Genomic DNA, 6,261 nt, shown 5'->3' with positions numbered 1-6,261 from the left:
CGCGATGGTAGAAAGGAGCCATGTGGGCCCAACAGACCTACTCTGCCCAATTGGATAAGTTGTTTGATTGTGTAGTAAATATTAGACTAGGCTAGGTGAATCTCATATCTGTGGCTAGATTTGGGCTAAAAGGGCCACACGAGCGTGTGGGCCCATTTGGGCTGAGAAAGGGCTTTAGGCCCATTCGTATTTTTATCCCTATTTAAAATACTTTGGTTTACAAAATTACCAAAATACCCTGCTTTGTAAAGTTACTAAAATACCCTTGGTTTATAAAATTACCAAAATACCCCTAGTTTGTAAAATTATCAAAATACCCCTAGTTTGTAAAATTACCAAAATACCCCTAATTTGTGAAATTACTGAAATGCCCTCGACCTGTAAAATTATTGAAATACCCTCGATTTGTAAAATTACCGTTTTACCCTCGATTTACAGAATTACCGTTTTACCCTCGGTTTACAGAATTACTATTTTACCCTCGATTTATAGAATTGCCATTTTACCCTCGATTTGTAAAATTACCGTTTTACCCTCGATTTATAGAATTACCATTTTACCCTCAGTTTACAGAATTACTATTTTACCCTCGATTTATAGAATTACCGTTTTACCCCTAATTTACATATATTGATATTGGATTAGTTAAGTTTGAGTGACAGGTGGTGGTTATCGTGGCGATTGATTTTGGAAACGTTTCAACTTCAACCCGTAATGTGTGTACTAACCCTCGTAATAGCTTAGATTAATATTTCTTTGAAAAGTCAAAGCTTCATATTTTAGTGATTCGGAATTAATATTTAGATCTATTTTCTACGCGTTTAAGTTGGATTCACAACGGATATGGGGTAGAAAGGTATTTGGAACGTTCTTCAATGAGTAGATCTCTTGGTAAGTATTCGAACCTTCTTTCCATTTGTATCTTGTGGTTTAAGAAAAGTGAAAACCCTCCGTCGACTAAGGCTAAAAGGGTTTTGGTGTTATTTGGTTTGTTGGTGCTAGTGAGGATTAAAGGCTACCGATCGAGGAGTGTGAAAAGCTTGGATCATCGGAGTGACTAAATCTAGTCATCAACTTCGGCAAAGGTATGAACCCAAGGGCCATTGTGGATGGTGGCGAATGTGTAAGTGATGATAATAGGTAGTTTTCGATTTGGTTTAATAATAACATGGTCTAATCTATAAGTGGTTGATTATAGGACAAATCGCATAGGAGATCTCGTCAAGGAATATTGCAAATCGTGTGTAACGAACCCTTTTCATAGCTTAAAGCAATAAAATGCGAAAAGCGAAATGCCGAAATTCGGCATTTCGAGGACGTGAGCAAGCGAACGCTCTCTAGTTAGTTAGAATCGATGAGATGATGATTGGGAACGATGGAAGCGGTAAGAATGTGATTTTTGGCGTTCTTGGTAAGTTAGGCCTCGAGGGAAGTGGGGCCCATTGGGCTTTCGGCCCATTTGGGTAAATTGGTAGAAAATGAAATATGTTAAATTTCATGTTAAGACTATTATCTTGTTATGGATATAGGCTAAATGGGCCTAGATGACAAAATCAGCTGAGTAGGACCCATCAGGGGTTTTTTAGGCCCAATAACTCGATTTCGCTAAAAATGGGCCAGAATCACTGTTTGCACCCATGGATTGTTAGTAATCGTTAATGAACATGGAAACCCTAATTTTTGGTAAAATTACGAGATTACCCTTATAATATGAAAATGACCGTTTTGCCCCTAGGTAAAAATAACCATTATACCCCTAGGGTTTATATATGAACTTAATGCATGGGATTTTGATAAACATGATATGTATGATATGCACATGACATGTATGATATGCACATGATATGTATGATATGCACACGAGATGTTCATAAATGCATTGGGTTGGGTTTTTATATGAATGGAGGAAGTGAAAAGGGCTTATGCCCCATTATTAAAGGGCTTATGCCCTGTTATCAAAAGGGCTTATGCCCTAGTTATCAAAAGGGCTTATGCCCCGATTATCAAAAGGGCTTACGCCCGATTATCAAAGGGCTTACGCCCGATTATAAAAAGGGCTTTTGCCCGATTATTAAAAGAGGCTAGGCCTCGGTTATATGATAAAGCAAAAAGCCGCCAAAGGGAGAGTTATGGCGGTGGTGGGTCGAGTTAATCCCCACATGGTGTGTTGGTTGGTACGGTGGAGAGTAGCGGATGGTGGGTTGAGTAGTCTCCCAGATGGGTTTGCATTCTTTCATTGACATTATATGTGATATTGAAATGGGCCTATGGGCCATCTTGCTTCTAGTAAAGGCTTCGCCTGTAATATGAAATTTGAAAAGGCTTGACCAGTGTTATGAAATATGAAATATGAAAAGGGCTATGGCCCAAGACATGTTTGAGATTGGATTTGGGCTTAGACCCAACAGTCATTATTGTTTTGGGCTCTGAAAGGGGCTTGTTGCACATTGAGTTTCCAAACTCACCCCCTTTCCTTAACCTTGCAGGTGAGCCTTGATGTGGGGACTTGGGCCGGAGGGGATTCAGAGTAGCCACGGTGATTGTCTTTGGACTTTTAAACAAGCGTTGGTTTTCATTAAATTTGCTTTAATTATTATTTATTTTTGGGTTGTAATAAGGCCATTTTAACTTTTCTTTTATTCCTTCTCGGGATTATTTTATTTTTAATAACTTCAAACCTGGTTGATAATTGTTCAAATGGGCTAGACTTAGGACGTGTTTTCAAAATGATACTTGTTTTCAAAATATCTCAACACCACGATTAATCGATTTATCAAAGACGTCCACTTAAACAAATTTAAACTCGATATGACAAAGTGTGGCTATGGTTGTGGGTATGTCTAGGATTGGATCCAATTAAAGAGCTTGGTACTTAAGCGACCTTCATGGCTCACCTCCTCTATCTCGGATACCTACACGGTGCCCGACTTCCATACACTTTGTTAACTCAACAAAATATATGGTTTTAAAACACTAAAAAGCGGGCGTGGGTTTTCAACTCCGATGTGGCACGTCGATTCGGCCATAACGTCTGGGCGGGTTTGGGGTGTTACATTTAGTGGTATCGAGCTAATTTTCAACAACTCTACTGTGGATCGGGTCCAAAAATTTTTCAAAAATTTAGGCCTAAGAAGGGTATTTTTGGAAATGGTTTTGAAAAGTTAATTTTAAAGATGTTTTATGAGTATATATGTTAAAATGGTCCAAGTTTTTTGTTTTAAATCAAGAGTTTTAAAATAAAGGGTGTTTTCAAATCAAAGTTTTAAATTTCTATTTTCGGTGATCAAAATATGGTTTTCGAGTTTTAAATGGATTGAGAAAGAAGTGGCATGCTGAATCCCGGCACCAAGTCTGTAAGTATTTCATTCCTCATATTGCCTTTGTATTAAGATATTACCGTAGATAGAACTGAGACCATATCATGACATTATGACTAGGGCAACCCTAAAACTTTAGAATACCGAGACCGTAGCTAGGCTATGATTCGTGAAAATAGAAACTTTAAAATACTATCTCTGCATAAGACATGTAAATAAATAGTAAATTTTTGAGATCTTTGTAGTTAATTGATATGTGTCTTGGTAATGTAGAGTATTGATATGGATTCGAGGGTAAGCAAAGTCTGCCAACTTCGAATAGCGGTAACTCGAAGCTTGGTACTGAGGCACTGGCCGAGTTAGTAAGGAAAGTGGTAGAGGAAGTATTGGATACCAAAATTAAGGAAATTAGGGAAACGCTTCAAGTAGGGTGCTTGGAGTGTAAGAAAAGGAAGGGTTCTAGTTCTTAGAAAACCAAGCCTCGTTCTGTGAAACATGTTAAGGCATGACCAAACTATCCAATCTGCAAAGACTGCAACGGACGTCATCCGGGTGAATGCCATAGGAAGACAGGAGCATGTCTTAGATGTGGGTCCAAGGAGCATCGAGCTCGGGATCACCAAGTTTATTTTATTTAAATATGTGTTATGAATTGTATGCGTGCTTGATAAATGTTTCTTTACTTTGGTAATTAGAAGTTCTGGGTTGTACTAAGAATTATTTTTAATTAGAGTGCGTAGAGGAAGCATAGAGGTTTGACTTGAGTAATACGGTTAGTTGATAGTTGGAAATTTCGAGGACGAAATTTCTTTAAGGGGAGTAGAATTGTAACACCCAATTTGGGCCTAGAAGTATTGGGCCTTGGCGGGGTCCGTAAGGAGGTTGTATATAGGTATTTAATTGTGCAATGAAATGAAACAATTAAATGTTTGCTATTAGTGGTTAATGGCTTTGAGAAGTGTTGGAGAAATCTTGGGTTCAAACTTGGGCTTTAGCAAAAATTTTGGTATTAAGTGAAAAAAACCGGATGCTTGGATGAGGGTTTTAAATTATTGTGTTAAATAAATGACACAAGGAAGCTTGTAGTCTAGTGGTTGTGGCGTCATTAAGGTTGTATGGGAGCCTGGTTCAAGCCTTGGCTCTTGCAATTTATTTTGTTTTTTTTAAAGGGAACTGAACTTTGGCCTTTAGACCTTATAATTAATTGGGGATAAAATATGACACAAAAAGCCTTGTGGCTTAGTGGCAAGTAGCGTGTGGAGCATTTAAGGGAGGCATAGGTTGAATCCCATGGCAAGCAAGGAGCATTTATTTTACTAACAGGCGGCAAGAGTTGGTGTTGAATTTAAACTCTAATATTGGAGGGATCCCACATCGGAAGCTAACATAAGAGTGGATCTGGTCGGCTTTAAATAGAGAGAACCATGAGGAGAGTAGAGGTACCTTTCTTGGCTGATCCCTTTCGCTGTATGGCGTGCTCGTTTGGGTTGGGCGTCGGCTAAGAGTGCTCGGAGCGTGGATTAACTCCAGTCTCCTATCAGGTGTGTATTTCTCAATACTCTAGCTGTAGGATGGCTACTTCGGGTCGCGATGGTAGAAAGGAGCCATATGGGCCCAACAGACCTCTGAGGCCCAATTGGATAAGTTGTTTGATTGTGTAGTAAATATTAGACTAGGCTAGGTGAATCTCATATCTGTGGCTAGATTTGGGCTAAAAGGGCCACACGAGCGTGTGGGCCCATTTGGGCTGAGAAAGGGCTTTAGGCCCATTCGTATTTTTATCCCTATTTAAAATACTTTGGTTTACAAAATTACCAAAATACCCTGCTTTGTAAAATTACTAAAATACCCTTGGTTTATAAAATTACCAAAATACCCCTAGTTTGTAAAATTATCAAAATACCCCTAGTTTGTAAAATTACCAAAATACCCCTAATTTGTGAAATTACTGAAATACCCTCAACCTGTAAAATTATTGAAATACCCTCGATTTGTAAAATTACCGTTTTACCCTCGATTTGTAAAATTACCGTTTTACCCTCGATTTATAGAATTACCATTTTACCCTCAGTTTACAAAATTACTATTTTACCCTCGATTTATAGAATTACCGTTTTACCCCTAATTTACATATATTGATATTGGATTAGTTAAGTTTGAGTGACAGGTGGTGGTTATCGTAGGCGATTGATTTTGGAAACGTTTCAACTTCAACCCGTAATGTGTGTACTAACCTCGTAATAGCTTAGATTAATATTTCTTTGAAAAGTCAAAGCTTCATATTTTAGTGATTCGGAATTAATATTTAGATCTATTTTCTCGACGCGTTTAAGTTGGATTCACAACGGATATGGGGTAGGAAGGTATTTGGAACGTTCTTCAATGAGTAGATCTCTTGGTAAGTATTCGAACCTTCTTTCCATTTGTATCTTGTGGTTTAAGAAAAGCTGAAAACCCCTCTGTCGACTAAGGCTAAAAGGGTTTTTGGTGTTATTTGGTTTGTTGGTGCTAGTGAGGATTAAAGGCTACCGATCGAGGAGTGTGTGAAAAGCTTGGATCATCGGAGTGACTAAATCTAGTCATCAACTTCGGCAAAGGTATGAACCCAAGGGCCATTGTGGATGGTGGCCGAATGTGTAAGTGATGATAATAGGTAGTTTTCGATTTGGTTTAATAATAACATGGTCTAATCTATAAGTGGTTGATTATAGGACAAATCGCATAAGAGATCTCGTCAAGGAATATTGCAAATCAGGTGTGTAACGAACCCTTTTTCATAGCTTAAAGCGATAAAATGCCGAAAAGCCGAAATGCCGAAATTCTGGCATTTCGAGGACGTGTGAGCAAGCGAACGCTCACTAGTTAGTTAGAATCGATGAGATGATGATTGGGAACAATGGAAACGGTAAGAATGTGATTTTTGGCGTTCTTGGTAAGTTAGGCC

At 38.4% G+C, this 6,261-nt stretch overlaps 1 long non-coding RNA gene across 1 annotated transcript; it reads left to right on the top strand.

Moving 5' to 3' along the window:
• Nucleotides 1-5,652: 5,652 nt before the first annotated feature.
• Nucleotides 5,653-5,914, top strand: LOC128280683 (uncharacterized). The gene is made up of 2 exons (XR_008270786.1): nt 5,653-5,715; nt 5,830-5,914. It is a non-coding gene; the product is annotated as an uncharacterized LOC128280683 (long non-coding RNA).
• The last annotated feature ends 347 nt before the right edge of the window (nt 5,915-6,261 follow it).

This window comes from Gossypium arboreum, chromosome 9 (genome assembly GCF_025698485.1).
Source record: "Gossypium arboreum isolate Shixiya-1 chromosome 9, ASM2569848v2, whole genome shotgun sequence".
Classification (NCBI taxonomy): Eukaryota; Viridiplantae; Streptophyta; class Magnoliopsida; order Malvales; family Malvaceae; genus Gossypium; species Gossypium arboreum.
The sequence above is the reverse complement of the archived record's forward strand: the minus strand, read 5'-3'. Positions and strand labels throughout refer to the sequence as shown.